We start from the raw sequence: 18,354 nt of genomic DNA, 5'->3' as shown, positions 1-18,354 counted from the left end.
AGGTGCTCGATCGTGTTGAAAGATGCAGTCGCCATCCCCGAATTGTGCTTCAACAGTGGGAAGCAATAAGGTGCTTAAAACATCAGTGTAGGCCTGTGCTGTGAGGGTGCCACGCCAAACAACAAGGGGTGCAAGGTCCCTCCATGAAGAACACGACCACACTATAACACCACTGCCTCTGAAATTTAATGTTGGCACTACAAATGCTGGCAGATGACGTTCACCGGGCATTCGCCATACCCACACGCTGCCATCGGACCGTCACTCAACACAACGATTTTCCACGCATCAATCGTCCAATGTTTACGCTCCTTACAGCCAGCGAAGCGTCGTTTGGCATTTACAAGCGTGATGTGTGGCGTATGAGCTCGACCATGAAATCCAAGTTTCCTCACCTCCCGTCTAACTGTCGAAGTACTTGCAGTGTATCGTGTTGCAGTTTGGAATTCTTGTGTGATGGTTTGGGTAGATGTCAGCATATTACACATTACGAACCCCTTCAACCGTCGGCGGTCCCTGTCAGTCAACAGACGAGGTCTGCCTGTAAGCTTTTGTGATGTATGCGTCCCTTCACGTTTCCTCGTCACTATCACATCGGAAGCTGTAGACCTAGGGATATTTAGGAATGTGGAAATCTCGAGTATGACGTAAGTGACACCCAGTCACCTGAGCACACTTGAAGTCCGTGAGTTTTACGGAGCGCCCCATTCTGCTCTTTCTCGATGTCTAATGACTACTGATGCCGCTTGTAAGGAGTACGTGGCAGCGGGTGGCAACACAATGCACCTGGGGATGTCCGGACACTTTTGATCACATAGTGCTTCTGGGTGCACAGACTTTCAGTACGTAAGGAACAATAAAATCGCATGATATGCAGAGAGGTATTTGATCCATTGATTCACAGGGGCTTTTGACAACACAGCAATCGATGCTTTACTGGTGACCGTCGGAATCCACCCTGAAAACTTCATGGCAAGATGGCGTGCAGTTTCTGACTGGTTACTTATTGGTATGAATTAAGGCTCATCCAACTGAAATGTAAAAGGAGTACATGGCAGAGGATCCACAAACTTTTCCCGTGTTTTTGGGAATGCCTAGTCTCTGGCTATGTACACCGTAAGCCGGCCGGTGCGGCCGAGCGGTTCTAGGCGCTTCAGTCCGGAACCGCGCGACTGCTACGGTCGCAGGTTCGAATCCTGCCTCGGGTATGGATGTGTGTGATGTCCTTAGGTTAGTTAGGTTTAAGTAGTTCTAAGTTGTAGGGGACTGATGACCTCAGATGTTAAGTCCCATAGTGCTCAGAGCCGTTTTTTACACCCGTAAGGGCATGGTACAGTGGAACATAGCCCATACTCCGTTTATCTGTGCAGGCTCAACACAAAAACAATGACGTCTGTCTGTGTGATATACGGAACACTCAAACACGTTAAAACTAACTATTACGCTTATAACAGGAGAATTAGGGAAACAACGGTGACTAATCAGCCACTGTAGTGTTTTTTAAGAATTACGAATGGTGGACAATAATAGATAAAGGTCGTTAACGACATTTCCTGGCATTAGAAAGACTGATTCATCTAGGCACGGCGGTCACGGAGTTGTTCCCGTCTGGCAGAACATCTACATAGAAGTTCGAAAATGACTAACGAAGTGCTAGCGACTGGATATAGTGTTTTGGAAGATGTAAATGCGTGTTTTTCGTTACAAAGTGTACCTTTCCAACCAAGATCACCGCCACACACGAGGCACAACCCACAGTCCCCATCGCCCTCTGCTATTGGCACAGCATCCAGCTCCACATCAGCGATGGTGACGAGGAGTTGCGCGTCAGAGGAACCTGAAGTATAATGCAATACAGTAAACAGTCCCGACACTGTTCTAAGACAGCTTAGTAACACAAAAAATAATGGGACTGTTAGGGCAGAGAGAGAACGATAACGTGACATGACCCGTATTCCAGAGCATATGCACGTTAATATGTAACATGTACTCTCATTTTTACAAGATGATAGAATTCAATCTAACTGGTTCTCTTTGAGCGTACAACTCTTACTTGAAAGTCAGTGTAAAATGGGACTTATTATTAAATATTGTCTGTCATATTCCATTACTTAACAATTATTATTATTGTTAATGTGGTTATTATTATGGTTATTATCAGTATCATGATGCAACAGAAATTTGTAATAAAATAAAATATGCAACAACTTCAAAAGAGAGAGAGAGGGGGATGGGAGGAGAGGGAGGAAGAGGATGGGGAAGGGCATTGTATGCACACAATAAAATAAATAAATGAAAAGAATTATCTCTTGAGCTGTGAAGCTAAGTAGAAAGAATTCTGCTTCTAATTGGCGTAGTGACATTAAAAAATTACTGTACAAAGAAACAGGCGAAGCTGTCAAATCATACACATAAACATTTCCAAAGTTAAATGTTAGTTGAATGAAGTTTCCCTTGTTTAAAGTTCACCAACCAGAAACAATATAAACTGCGTTATGTTGTACTCTGTGATGGGACAGAAGTGTAGAGTATAAAGTATATACGTGTAAATAAGAGATAAATATTTCGAAAGGGCGTACTAGGCTGTTTTTCCACCTTCGCTGTGTATCATCAGTCTCTAATCTGTAGACACTTTCAGTGTGGTAACAAACACATAATACCGCCGTTCGCTACTGCGATGTTAGCGGTTCCCACAGTGTCTGCCACTGGCCAACTTTACGACTGGGGAAAGCATGCCGATCACGTGCCATCTGCCCCATTACCCCACGGAGCAGCGAGTTTAATGGGCCATTGCGCAGCTGAACTACCCAATACTCCAACGTTGAAACATATATATCCCACACGTATCAAACCTCTAAATTCAATAACCTTGCTCTGTGTCGCTTTTGCAGCAGCCAGCTAACATAAATCGTTCTAAACCATGATAACGGAGTTCATTCACAACATAAAAAAGATCTACTCGTCTTTGCAGCCTTCCTGTGGAGACTATTTGCCTGAAGATTAAGTAGAAGAAAGGAGAAACCATATTACGAGTAACAGGTCAGCTTCCAGTGACGATGAGGTGGTTAAAGTAAAATATTTTTCCGCTCATTTTGCCAGCTTCAGAATTTTTCACTGTAACACAACTCATTATAAAAATAAATATTTATCAATCTGTTTGTGGCATACTATGTATCAGGAGGAGCCCATAACCTTACCTTTAAGAGTTACAAACTTAGATAACTGGCGTTGTTTAGATGCTGAAAGTTCACATTAAATATAGAAATGTTTTTATTTTATTAACGAAGGCACATTTCTTTTCTAAATTTACAACTTCTGTCATGGAAGAACTTTATTATACACTCAACAAGAATTAAAAATTTATACCTGGTACGCTTGTTTCTTAAGTGTTTATTTTTCTGTGAGCTTTGAAGTATAGCTGGTAACTGTAAAACGCACTTTGCGCAAATTCACTCAAGCGTTTTTCAGCTGCTTCAGGTAGGTAAAGGTATTTAGATTTAATGAATTTGCGAGTTAAGTACTGTGATTCACATTCATAAGAATTTCGGATTAGTTCATTAGCGATGTCTTTTAGGAACTTGAGTCCGAAATTCAGTACTACAACAACCACTTCATTAAATCCATCATCTTCCAATTTCAGTGTGTCTGACTCTGCTGGTGATGAATCATTTATAATTGGCATCCCACAGAATTTTTAAATCACTGAAACTGTTATTCGTTTCTTCACTAAGGTCAGACAGTGTACATTAATAGTTTTCTGTTTCCACCTGAACTTCAGAACAGGTTTCAATAATTTTCTTCACACAATTTGAAGTGACCGAATGTTTTAACTCCAAGGTCTATCCTAAACTAACTTAATTTGATGTGAAGGTGCACAACGCACTAAATCAGATACACATTCATCACTCTCCTTTAATAAGGTGCTCAGCGTTTGTGAATGCGGAACATCTGTATCAAACGCATATCTGACGATCACTGTAGGTCATCACGCTAAGCTAAGGCGAGGATTTTTCTTTTTCTTTTTGAAATTGTTTTATTTTATCCATGAACCTGGATAAATGTGCCGAGAAACGTCGCCTGTTGATAGCTTACCTTAATAAACAGTACCAAGATACGCCATGAATAATTTCATCATTCTTGATGTCTTATATGAAGAATTATAACTGTCATTGTGTACTGGCATTTGAGTGGATGTAGTTGACGTTTTCAGAGCTCTCAGCACAACATGTGCCTATTGAATATTTTGCTGCTAAATATTCTCAATGGATAATGCAGTGGAAAATAGATCATCATACCATGCATCAGCATTCAAAAACATCACAAGTTCCTGTTTATAGCCTGTCACACACGGTACATCGTCGATAGCATTGCTGGCAGTCTTCTCCATTGGCATACAATTTTTAAAACACGAGCCATTCATTGTTATTCTTTCTCAATAATATTTGATTTGTATCGTGTAGTGAAACAGCCTGAGGTTTTCTGAGCCATCACCAGACAACGTAAGGTTGAACACACTGTCCAAATAACGTCAGCAAGAGATTGTAGATTATGTACCAATAAACCCAGGATTATATAAAACCTTGAATAGCCATATAAAAACAGCTTCAAACGTCTAATTACATTGGAAATGAGTTAGTGTTTTAAATATTGGATGTTAATCATGTAAGTGAGTAAAAGTTTAGGAGTGGTAGAAGTTATGTTTGAAGTCGGCTGGAAGTGGCTAAGTGCTCATTATGAAGGACTGGATGAGTTTAGTATGGTTGATTGTACTCTATTTTAAGCAAAAGCAAGTTCTTCACTGTTTGCCGCGCGGGATTACCCGAGCGGTCTCAGGCGCTACAGTCATGGACTGTGCGGCTGATCCCGGCGGCGGTTCGAGTCCTCCTTCGGGCATGGGTGTGTGTGTTTGTCCTAAGGATAATTTAGGTTAAGTAGTGTGTAAGCTTAGGGACTGATGATCTTAGCAGTTAAGTCCCATAAGATTTCACACACATTTGAACATTTTTTCTTCACTGTTCTCAAAACCTAGGGCGTCATACCTCCTGAACTATGTGTCCTAGAGTAATATGATTTGGTTTGAGATACGAAGAGAGGTTTGAAATTATGTAAGAATCTTGTTGGAAGCCGATAACTGCTCTCATTCTCAAACAATGGATGAATGAAGTCCGGGTACTTGCATATCAGTTACGCTCCTTCAAAGCAAGCAAGCGCTTCCTATTTGTAATACTTTTTTTCTTATTGTATGAAACTCTGAATATGAGATTATATCTCTCAGTCAGTTTACAATAATAATAATACTAATACTACTACTACTACTAATAATAATAATAACAATAATGTAATAATAATGGCGTATGCCACCACGGCCTCGTGCAAGTCTTCCAGTTAGACATCAGTTCATCGACTTGCGTGTCCATTAATCAGCGGCACCCTGTTTTTTCTGTACGGTCACCCACCCAAGCACTAACAGGGCTCAACGTTGCTTAATTTCGTCAGACAGCCTGCAACCGATGTTACCAATATGAAATGTTCGATGGCATGAATAGAGCAATTTACGAGAGTACTTTAAATTTTTAAATTCGGCCAATAATTACGCTAAATATTGAAAACAAGATTCTTGTAGCCTCAGGAAACCTGCAAGTGGTTCTGGCTGCCGGTACAGTCACTTAGTAACACAGAACGTAAACTAGTCTAAATATCGTCACTAATAACAAAGGGAAGGCAGAAAGGTGGAAGGAGTATATAGAGGGTTTATACAAGGGCAATGTACTTGAGGACAATATTATGGAAATGGAAGAGGATGTAGATGAAGATGAAATGGGAGATAAGATACTGCGTGAAGAGTTTGACAGAGCACTGAAAGACCTGAGTCGAAACAAGGCCCCGGTAGTAGACAACATTCCATTAGAACTACTGATGGCCTTGGGAGAACCAGTCATGACAAAACTCTACCATCTGGTGAGCAAGATGTACGAGACAGGCGAAATACCCACAGACTTCAAGAAGAATATAATAATTCCAATCCCAAAGAAAGCAGGTGTTGACAGATGTGAAAATTACCGAACTATCAGTTTAATAAGTCACAGCTGCAAAATACTAACGCGAATTCTTTACAGACGAATGGAAAAACTGGTAGAAGCGGACCTCGGGGAAGATCAGTTTGGATTCCGTAGAAATGTTGGAACACGTGAGGCAATACTAACCTTACGACTTATCTTAGAAGAAAGATTAAGGAAAGGCAAACCTACGTTTCTAGCATTTGTAGACTTAGAGAAAGCTTTTGACAACGTTAACTGGAATACTCTCTTTCAAATTCTGAAGGTGGCAGGGGTAAAATACAGGGAGCGAAAGGCTATTTACATTTTGTACAGAAACCAGATGGCAGTTATAAGAGTCGAGGGGCATGAAAGGGAAGCAGTGGTTGGGAAAGGAGTGAGACAGGGTTGTAGCCTCTCCCCGATGTTATTCAATCTGTATATTGAGCAAGCAGTAAAGGAAATAAAAGAAAAATTCGGAGTAGGTATTAAAATTCATGGAGAAGAAGTAAAAACTTTGAGGTTCGCCGATGACATTGTAATTCTGTCAGAGACAGCAAAGAACTTGGAAGAGCAGTTGAACGGAATGGACAGTGTCTTGAAAGGAGGATATAAGGTGAACATCAACAAAAGCAAAACCAGGATAATGGAATGTAGTCAAATTAAATCGGGTGATGCTGAGGGGATTAGATTAGGAAATGAGACACGTAAAGTAGTAAAGGAGTTTTGCTATTTAGGGAGTAAAATAACTGATGATGGTCGAAGTAGAGAGGATATAAAATGTAGACTGGCAATGGCAAGGAAATCGTTTCTGCAGAAGAGAAATTTGTTAACATCGAGTATAGATTTAAGTGTCAGGAAGTCGTTTCTGAAAGTATTTGTATGGAGTGTAGCCATGTATTGAAGTGAAACATGGACGATAACTAGTTTGGACAAGAAGAGAATAGAAGCTTTCGAAATGTGGTGCTACAGAAGAATGCTGAAGATAAGGTGGGTAGATCACGTAACTAATGAGGAGGTATTGAATAGGATTGGGGAGAAGAGAAGTTTGTGGCACAACTAGTCTAGAAGAAGGGATCGGTTGGTAGGACATGTTTTGAGGCATCAAGGGATCACAAATTTAGCATTGGAGGGCAGCGTGGAGGGTAAAAATCGTAGAGGGAGACCAAGAGATCAATACACTAAGCAGATTCAGAAGGATGTAGGTTGCAGTAGGTACTGGGAGATGAAGAAGCTTGCACAGGATAGAGTAGCATGGAGAGCTGCATCAAACAAGTCTCAGGACTGAAGACCACAACAACAACAACAACAATAACAAATAATAGAATCAGTATCATACGTCTCGCTGAGAACATTTAACCAATTTTTTTTTTATTTGAATAACTTACTTTTGAGGCATAAAACAGAAAGATTTTTGCAATATTCGTCTTCTGAGACAGGTTCCTTTGCTTTTGTAACATTGTCCGAGGATGCTAGCTTCTGGTTTTAAATATGCATTATTATTCAATATGGACGTAGGACTACCCTTACTTTGTGGTTTCTCTTTGAGTGATGTTAGTTTGGTTTTCTTAACTCAGAATAAATAGGGAAATCCTCGCTGAAACCAGTGGGTCAGTGTTACGGCGATGTTACAGATTATTGGTCTTGGACAGTAACAATGCCACTGGACACAAGTGACATGTTCCTTTACCGTTCTCGTTACAAAAACATATTCATCTCCCCAGTCTAAGTTGAATACTCTGTTCTCTTCTTCATAGTTATCCTTCCCAAACAACATCCTAAATGTTAGGATTACAGCAATAATCATGGCTTATTCAGTTTTCTGGCATGGGAAATCACAATCACATTATTAGCGATAAGAGAAACTGAGACCGAGTGCTGTAGTGTGTATGTTTATCAAGGCGAAAGGATGACAGTGCACGTAGAGCTTGGCCAAGTCGACAAGAGCCATACAGGATTGACGCAAGTCCCGCATGCGGCTCACGAACAGCGTTCTGACCATCCCTGCTACGTATCGACACAGTGGATGTTGTGAGTTATGAGCCTCAGAAAACATATAGTAAGTTGCAGCACAGCTTTATAAATTGTTTTACTAACTATATCATTTCGACAGAAGCAACCACTTGGAAGAATGACACTAAATTCTTTTAGCAGTGAGTATTGTGAAAAAGATTTTCTCTGTTAACAAAAAAATAACCTTGTGCAGTAATATACAGAACTGAAACGGAAGGATAATTTCGAAAGTTCTCTCGTTTTGTTTTACAATCAGTGAAGGATTGCGTAAAGCAATTTTAAACTTTTTTATTAAATTTTCTGACAAATAACATTTATCTAAAGGAAAAGGGGAAGACTTTTCACTAACCTTACTAGTTACCTGTGAGTTCTGCAAAACAGTATCGGAACGTAGTGATAAAAATATAATCCACCGATAACAAGGAAAAAATAACTTTAGAAATTGATGGATATCTTGGTTGTAAGACAAGCGAAGCAAGCTTATTCAAAACGTACAAACTATTTGTCTATACCACCTATAGTGTTTTAAATATACTCCTTCAACCATTTAAACGGTCCAGTAATATTAGTGTGGTCACTATTTATGTTCGATATGAACGTGCGATAACCACGCACATATTGAATGTGGCAATACTAGCAGTGGTCGATATACACTATATGATCAAAAGTATCCGGACACCTGGGTGAAAATGTCTTAAAAATTCGTGGCGCCCTCCATCGGTAAAGCTGGAATTGACTATGATGTTGACCCAACCTTAGCCTTGATGGCAGCTTCCAATCTCGCAGGCATACGATCAATCAGGCAGGTGTTGGAAGGTTTCTTGGGGAATGGCAGCCCATTTTTCATGCAGTACTGCACTGAGGACAGCTATCGATGTCGGTCGGTGACGCCTGGCACGAAGTCGTTCCAAAACATCCCAAAGGTGTTCTATAGGATGCAGGTCAGGCCTCTGTGCAGGCCAGTACATTACAGGGATGTCACAGGCCGTGCATTATGAACAGGTGCTCGATCATGCTGAAAGATGTAATCGCAATCCCCGAATTGCTCTTCAACTGTGGGAAGCAAGAAGGTGCTTAAAATATCAATGTAGTCCTGTGCTGGGATAGTGCCACGTAAAACATGGGGTGCAAGCCCCTCCGTGAAAAACACGACCACACCGTAACACCACCGGCTCCGAATTTTACTGCTTGCACTACACACGCTGGCAGATGAGGTTAATCGGGAATTCGCCATACCCACACCCTGCCATCGGATCGCCACATTGTGTACCGTGATTCGTTACTCCATACAACTTTTTTCCACTGTTCAATCGTCCAGTGTTTACGCTCCTTACACCAAGCGAGGCGTCGTTTAGCATTTACCGGCGTGGTGGGTGGCTTATGAGCAGCCGCTCGACCATGAAATCCAAATTTTGTCACCTCCCGCCTAACTGTCATAGCACTTGCAGTGGATCCTGATGCACTTTGGAATTCCTGTGTGATGGTCTGGATAGATGTCTGCCTATTACACATAACAACCCTCTTGATCTGTCTTAATGCAATAATTTACCAACAGCCGTATGTATAGCAGAAATTTATTTTATTTTATGAACGTATGTATGCTACCAGTTTCGGCATTACATTTATGCCGACACTGGTAGCACATAGAAGTTCATGAAATAAAATAAATATCTATAATACATACGGCTGTTGGTGAATTATTGCACCAAGAAGTTGATGCCAGCCGTTGTCCCACGATCCATAATGGATCAGCGAAGACACTTGAACTGTCGTCGGTCTCTGTGAGTCAACAGACGAGGGCGGCCTGTACACTTTTGTGTTGTACGTGTACTTTCACTTTCCATTTCATTATCACATCGGAAACAGTGCACCTAGAGATGTTTAGGAGTGTGGAGATCTATCGCACAGACGTATGATGCAAGTGATAACCAATCACCTGATCACGTTCGAAGTCAATGAATTTTTCGGAGCACCCCATTCTGCTCTATGGTTCAAATGGTTCTGAGCACTATGGGACTCAACATCTTAGGTCATAAGTCCCCCAGAACTTAGAACTACTTAAACCTAACTAACCTAAGGACACCACACACACCCATGCCCGAGGCAGGATTCGAACCTGCGACCGTAGCAGTCCCGCGGTTCCGGACTGCAGCGCCAGAACCGCTAGACCACCGCGGCCGGCCATTCTGCTCTCTCACGATGTCTAATGACTACTCAGGTCGCTGATATGGAGTGACTGGCAGTAGGTGGCAGCACAGGGCACAATGCACCTAATATGAAAAACGTATGTTTTTGGGTGTGTCCGGATACTTTTCATCACAGTGTATAAAGCGTGTTGTTGTAATATGCGAACAAAGCGATTAATCCGACTTTCAGAAGGGCATGACCATTGGCTTCCGGTCCAAGCCTGGAACCATTTCCGCAACGGCTAAGTTTGTAAACTATTCGCGTGCCAGCATGGTGAAAGTGTACCGTGGAAGGCGAACTGGCGCTATCCGAAACTGGCACCATGGCAACTGTGGTAGACGACGGGTAATAGATGACAGGGCTGAACGACAGCTGCGGAGATGTAAGAGGGAGAGTAGATGTGCATCTGTTGAGCAACTGACCGCCCACAAGAACCAAGCTGCTACAACCGTTTCCGCTGAACGACCGTTCAACGAACGTTGCTGCGTACGAGTATGAGCGTCTGCAGCTGGTTCTTGGTTCACACACCGATGCCTACTGGTGTTCATTGGCGACGAATACCGTAATTTCCACCCCTATACCGCAACTGGACATCAACTGAGTGGCAACAGGTTGCCTTTACAGATGAATTATGTTTTAAGTTCCAGCGGACGGATGACCTTTGGCATGTAAGGTGTGAAACGTCCGAAAGCAAACACTTTGCATGCATTAAGGTATGGGGAGTGTCTTCGTGGCTTTCCCTTGGGGATCTCGTCATTCTGGAAGGCACAGTTGATCAACACAAGTGTTACAGCTTCCCAAGCTCAGGGTTTTCAATATGCCAGAAGAACCGAGAGATGCGGTTTGGGAGAGTGGGTGCTCCCGCCTCAGCTTGCAGAGAAACACCGGGAATTGTGTCATTGGATTCTTTGCGTCGAAAGTATACAGCCGGCCTTTCGCTGATCTCAGTAAGGGCGCCGCAAGCCGTGCGTGCATGGGTCATCTCCAGTACCAATGCAGGAATCTGCTGCGATGGCGTCCGGTCACCCTACCTTGCATATGTAGCGCTCCTACTGAAGCTACGGCTAAGAGGCCGCCGCGTGTGTTGGCTGCGCCGGTAGCCCGCGACACGGCTAACTGCACCATCAAGCGATACTTATCGACCCCGTGTAGAGGAAACAGCCGTCCGCCGTCGTTGTAGTGAGCCCTAGCAGCTCTGGTCTTCCGCTCAGGGCAGGTCAGTCAGAGACCGCGGACAGCTCCGTACCAGGAACACCGCGAGTTCACGCTCTAGCCCTGCTGCTGCAGGCGGCAGCTTGCAGTCCACCGGACGATGTCACCCAAAGAGCGGACGCCAGCAGCGCGGGTGCAGCTCCAAGGGGCGGAGCGCCTCGCCACAGCTGCGACGAACCCGTACTGCGTCGGTTGGAGATAGTTTCAGCAGGCCGTTTGGTCGCCAATTTCCATCACCAGGAGGTTGTCGTGGTTGGCCTGCAACTCAATCATCATCTGGCGTTCAGAATGGCGACATGACTGCCTGATTCACAGCCTCCAATCTCGCTTATTTGTACGTCTTTTCGCAACGCCTCTGACTCAGTTCCTCTGGGGGGGACGTGTCTAGTGCTCTTCCATAATTAAAGCGCCAGCTTCCCCCTGCCCGTCAGTGCGCCGCCCTGATTGTTTCACGCTTGTGTACAGTGCCGGCCGAGCCGTGCCTTGTCGACTGTGAGCGGTGTCATAAACCTTCTTCACAGAATCATCTGCTAAACACCAACATCGCCCCCGTCACAATCGGACCCTTAACTACTACCACCCAACCATAGCTGCGAGAAATTTACAAGAATACCACAAATCCACCTTATACTTATTCGTGGCACAGCACAAGTGCGCATCTATTCTTGGGGACCACGTCCAAGTGTTTTTATCTCTGGTATATGGCGTCAACCAGCAGGACAATGCAATGAGTCACACAGCACGCAGTGTACGTGGGAAGTTCGAAGAGCACGAGGATAAGTTGAGCGTACTCCTCTGGCTTTGAAACTACCTGATTTTAACCCAAACAAGAATTTATGGGAATGCCTTGATCTACATCTACATCTACATCTACATCCATACTCCGCAAGCCACCTGACGGTGTGTGGCGGAGGGTACCTTGAGTACTCTATCGGTTCTCCCTTCTATTCCAGTCTCGTATTATTCGTGGAAAGAAGGATTGTCGGTATGCTTCTGTGTGGGCTCTAATCTCTCTGATTTTATCCTCATGGTCTCTTCGCGAGATATACGTAGGAGGGAGCAATATACTGCTTGACTCTTCGGTGATGGTATGTTCTCGAAACTTTAACAAAAGACCATACCGAGCTACTGAGCGTCTCTCCTGCAGGATCTTCCACTGGAGTTTATCTATCATCTCCGTAACGCTTTCGCGATTACTAAATGATCCTGTAACGAAGCGCGCTGCTCTCCGTTGGATCTTCTCTATCTCTTCTATCAACCCTATCTGGTACGGATCCCACACTGCTGAGCAGTATTCAAGCAGTGGGAGAACAAGGGTACTGTATCCTACTCCATTTGTTTTCGGATTGCATTTCCTTAGGATTCTTCCAATGAATCTCGGTCTGGCATTTGCTTTACCGACGATCATCTTTATATGATCATTCCATTTTAAATCACTCCTACTGCGTACTCCCAGATAATTTATGGAATTAACTGTTTCCAGTTGCTGACCTGCTATTTTGTAGCTAAATGATAAGTGATCTATCTACTTGATCGGGCTGTTCGCGCCATTGATTCTCAACCGATAAACCTAGTGCAGCCGGTCATGGCACTGAAGAAGGTGTGCTTTCACATCCCTGTCGGTATCTTCCAGATGCTCATTGACTCTCTTCCTGCACGTTCTTCAGCAGTCCGCCCTGCAAATGGTGGTTATTCAGGCATTTGACAAGTACTCAAACTAATGTGACTATATAGCGTGTATTTCACTAGAACAGTAAGTGTTACATGTAGTACTAATAAACACGTCATTATTTAAGAAAGTAGCGGGACTGAGTCACAAACGACGGAGCTGGTCCTCCTTGGTGCACAAAACGCGTCAGACCACTGTTGCAGAAACAACGAAACAAAAAAGCCAAACTTAAACATACACACAATCCCCAAGATTGGCGATCTTTCACAGAAGCTCGAAATTTAGCGCGGACTTCAATGCGACATGCTTGTAACAGTTTCCACAACGAAACTTTATCTCCAAACCTGGCAGAAAATCCAAAGAGATTCTGGTCGTATGTGAAGTATGTTAGTAGCAAGAAACAATCAATGCCTTCTCTGCGCGATAGTAATGGACATACTGTGGAAGACAGTGGTGCCAAAGCAGAGTTACTAAACACAGCCTTCTGAAATGCCTTCACAAAAGAAGACGAAGTAAATATTCCATAATTAGAATCAAGAAGAACTGTCAACATGAGTAACGTAGAAGTAAATATCATCGGATTAGTGAAGCAACTTAAATCACTTAATAAAAGCAAGTCTTCCGGTCCAGAATGTATACTCGTTAGGTCCCTTTCAGAGTATGCTGATACAGTAGCTCCATACTTAACAATCATATACAACCGTTCGCTCGACGAAAGATCCGTATCCAAAGACTGGAAAGATGCACAGGCCACACCAATATTCAAGAAACGTAGTAGGAGTAATCCACTAAATTACAGGCCCATATATCATTAACGTCGATACGCAGCAGGATCTTGGAACACTGTACCATACAACCAGCTAATAGTGAAATTGCGTGTTTATCGAATATCGTCTGTTATGTGACTGCATTTGAGACTCCCTGTCAGAGAGGTCACAGTTCGTAGTAAGGAAAACAGAAGTGATTTCTGGCGTTCCCCAAGGTAGTGTTATAGGCCCTTTGCTGTTACTTATCTATATAAACGATTTGGAAGACAATCTGAGCAGCCATCTTAGGTTGTTTGCAGATGACGCTGTCGTTTATCGACTAATAAAGTCATGAGAAGATCAAAACAAACTGCAAAACGATTTAGAAAAGATATCTGAATGGTGCGAAAATTGGAGTTGACACGAAATAAGGAAAGGTGTAAGGTCATCCACATGAGTGCTAAATGGAACCCGATAAACTTCGGTTACACGATAAATCAATCAAATACAATGGCCGTAAATTCAGATAAATACATAGGAATTACGATAACGAACAACTTAAATTGGATGGATCTCACAGAAAATTTTGTGCGGAAGGCTAACGAAAGACTGTGTTCTATTGGCAGGACACTTAGTAAATGTAACAGATCTACTAAGGAGACTGGTTCACTACGTTTGTCGGTCCTCTTTTAGAATAATGCTGCGTGTTGTGGGATCCTTACCAGATAGGATTGCCGGAATACATCGAAAAAGTTCAAAGAAGGGCAGAACGTTTTGTATTATCGCGAAATATGGGGAAGAGTGTCACTGAAATGATACAGGATTTGGGCTGGATATCATTAAAAGAAAGCTGTTTTTCGTTGCGACGGAATCTTCTCACGAAATTCGAATCATCAGCTTTCTCCTCCGAATGCGAAAATATTTTGTTGACATTGACCTACATGGGGAGAAACGATCACCATGATAAAATAAGGAAAATCAGAGCTCGTACGGAAAGATATAGGTGTTCATTCTTTCCGAGCGCTATAGGATTTGAATAATAGAGAACTGTGAAGGTGGTTCGATGAACCATCTGCCAGGCACTTAAATGTGATTTGCGGAGTACCCATGTAGATGTAGATGTAGACACATGTATTCTTTAGTAATTCATAGCTCAAGATATAATACACACTTAAAATCCAGTCACGCTGAAAATAATAATTTAAGTTAAGGTGTTACTAGTTTGATTTTATTGGCTGTAGACTTGTGTTTGTGCTGAGCATTTGGCATGTGACGTTGAAGTGTCCAGTAGTAGTCAGTCAACACTGCTGCACCCCGTCGATACTGATACCGTGATTTCATCACTGAGATGTCCTGATGAAAAGTCTATCATGTTCTTCACTGACTGAACCTGAGTTTTCGGGGTAGAAGTCAAGATGTGAGGCGAGGAGACGAATTTTAATGAACACTTTGACACCCAGCTCTGTGTTAGCACTAATGCAATTCTTCGCAACATTTACTTAGCATTCAGCTTTGTAATTTCCAAAGACATAGGCTACAACTCATTTCAGCGCCACTCTTTCATTTCTTTCAGTACATTTCAGTAAACCTTGGAAGTGGTTGTCAGTAATTAGGTTCCGCATTTGAGGACCTATGAACTTACCTTCTTTCACTTTCGCATAACTCAACTCTGGAAACCTGTTGCACAGGTAATGAAAAGCATTAGAGTCATTATCTGGCGTCTTCATGAAATTCTTCATGAGCCCCAGCTTGACGTGAAGAGGTGGATCGATAACTTTGCCACTGTAAGTCAACGGCGCAAGGAGGGACATATTTGTTTCATAGCAGCATTCTGTTTCTGACAGACCAGTTCTTTTATGTAGAGGTGCTTTCTACCTCTGTGGTTCCTCTCGCAAAGAAAACGGTAGAACTAGGTCCACCCGGTCTGCTCTCCCATGAGAATAATAATAACTTTTAGGTCACCACAGATACTCCATTCGTACTCATTACAGTGTACTTTTCCAAGAAGTAGCGACATAGTTCCATATGTCTTCAACCAGTACTGGTGCGTACTTGTGTCCATTGCGTAATAATAGTGCTTCTTAACTTGTTTTAGAGGAGTCGATGAACAATCGTCGTTTTTCGGTGTTGTTTTCCACCCAGAGACTTGACGCAAGACCCTGAACTACCGTAAAGCAGCAAACTGCGTCACTCATTTCAGAAGTACTTTGTGCCTGTGGAGAAAATGTGAAGTTGTTGTACCCGGTGCCGACAAATTCAGTGCTTTAAGACGTGAACCGAGCTGTTCAGCTTGATCTTTTGTTAATGCCAGGTTTCACACGAGGTTACAATGATCGGCATTCTTCATTCAATAAATACGTTCTCCTGGTTGGTACTCAGGATTTCATACACTGCTGGTATATGAAAGAGAACTTTCTTCTTGCGTTTCTTCATGAACCGTATATTCTCTATATGGTATTGATATTGGACAAGCGACGGGATCGTGAGGAATAGTTTAAAAATGAGGTAAAATCTGGTGATTTCTTTCAGAACAGAAATAACAGTGTACGGTTTTGTTGCTTGCCTCACATCATATCATCTGAACTTCACATGTGAGACGATAATTGTTTCGGCGGCTTCGTTATGCAGCCGCGCAGGCTGCATGCAAATGTCATAGAGATAAACAGTGGCGACCACGATTTACCAGCACCAAGTTTGAGTCGAAATATTGTTCGCATACTTCTTCAGGGACGGTGTAAAATCTTCCGATAGTATTTGTCTGCTGGATAGCCGCACATATACGAATAAAAACGGAAATGGTGAATTTATGCAACCTATGAACGCCAAATTATCGCCTTAAACTGATAAGAAAAAAGAAAAAAAGAAATATCGAAAACGTTTCTTCGTGTTATCTTAAATTAACAACTTTCACAGACGACGAAAATATTGCATGGTGTTGCATGAAAAATTAGAAAAAAAGGGATAAAACGCTGCCGAACGGTGTACAATTTCTTTAAAACCTGACGCGATAGGCAAAACAGTTTTCAATGTTGATATCAGTGAAGAAAACTACATTATAAAAAGGAAACACCATGCCATATATACGTAGTTTGTTTATCAGTGTAATCAGCGAGTACTCATGAATCACATGAACTGCTTACCTTGAGTAATAATAATAATAATAATAATAATAATAATAATATGTTAATCACATGGACTGCAGCTATTAAACCCAACAACGAACTCAACAGTCAGAAGAACGTTTTACTGTTTTAACACTTGGTATCTCAACAATTTGAAAAATATATAATTCTAAAATTTTTCAGATTGATATTTATTATAACGACAGATAACGAATACATGAACAAACTGGCAAAAATTAAACAATTAATCATTTTAAAGAGATGGTTGCACTTTGGAATGCAAAAGTAAAATACTTCGCAAAATAATCTTTGTTATCTTAGTAAGCAGCGAATATAGGATAATACTGACAAATATGTGACTTTGAGGAGGTGATTCGAAGGGGGAACAAGTGGGACATAGAGTTCTCAACGACCTATTACTTCATGTGATATATTTGAAAGCAGTTTCGCATTTTTAAGGACAAATAGCCACATTTCGAAACTTCCATGAATTCATAACGCTTAAAACAAATTACAGTCCTAAATAACAAAAAAAAGGGCCTAAAATTTAATACACTTTTATCACACCTACACACTTTCCAATATTTTCATTTCGATAACACTCATAAAAGCAGGTTTACTGTACAGTAATATAGCTGTAGATATCTGCACTGTCAACGTAATCCTTAATATGTCCAGTATACAAAAACCAAATGTCAAAATCTCCTACGTTGCTTTGAACGCTATTGAGTGGTTGCCAAACCGCACTGCACTCGTAGAATAATCTCAGTGTACCACTAGAAGTCTCTGTCTGGCCATAGCATCAGTGATAATTAAAATTTAAAAAAAGAAATTATTTTTTCAGACAGAAAGCACTGGGACTCAAAAAGAGTTCACGTACCTTCATATAGAAAACATCGCGAAAGCAAAGCGATGTAGCAAGATGAGTTTTTAATTTCTGCGGTATCGTCCAGAGATAGTGGTGCCACATCAAAGCCGGGAACGCGAATTAATGTCACAGACATTAGATACGGCTCGCTGAAATCTGCAACAACCGATGGGAGATACTGCCTCTCAGCATAGCAGTGCCCTCGTGCTGCGGTCAGTTTAGTGTGGAGCATGCAAGAGCTGGGCCCCAGTTCGTGACTTCATCTGTGGGAGTCAGCATCATAGTCCTGGCGCAACGAGTTGTTGAAGTTTCTGGTGAACATGTACTTTAGTATATGTTGAACATTGTATCTCATGAGAAGTTTATTAATCAGTGCATCAAGTTATGATTCGCTATTCCATGACAGTTCTAAATTACACAGTACTCCTGTGACAAAGAAGTGTGTGAAAGTTAAGTAGATCTTTAAGTCACCAATTTAATAGAGTGAGCCAATATTTCATGA

This window comes from Schistocerca nitens, chromosome 6, assembly GCF_023898315.1.
Source record: "Schistocerca nitens isolate TAMUIC-IGC-003100 chromosome 6, iqSchNite1.1, whole genome shotgun sequence".
In the NCBI taxonomy this organism is placed as follows: Eukaryota; Metazoa; Arthropoda; class Insecta; order Orthoptera; family Acrididae; genus Schistocerca; species Schistocerca nitens.
Note: the sequence above shows the minus strand (reverse complement) of the source record.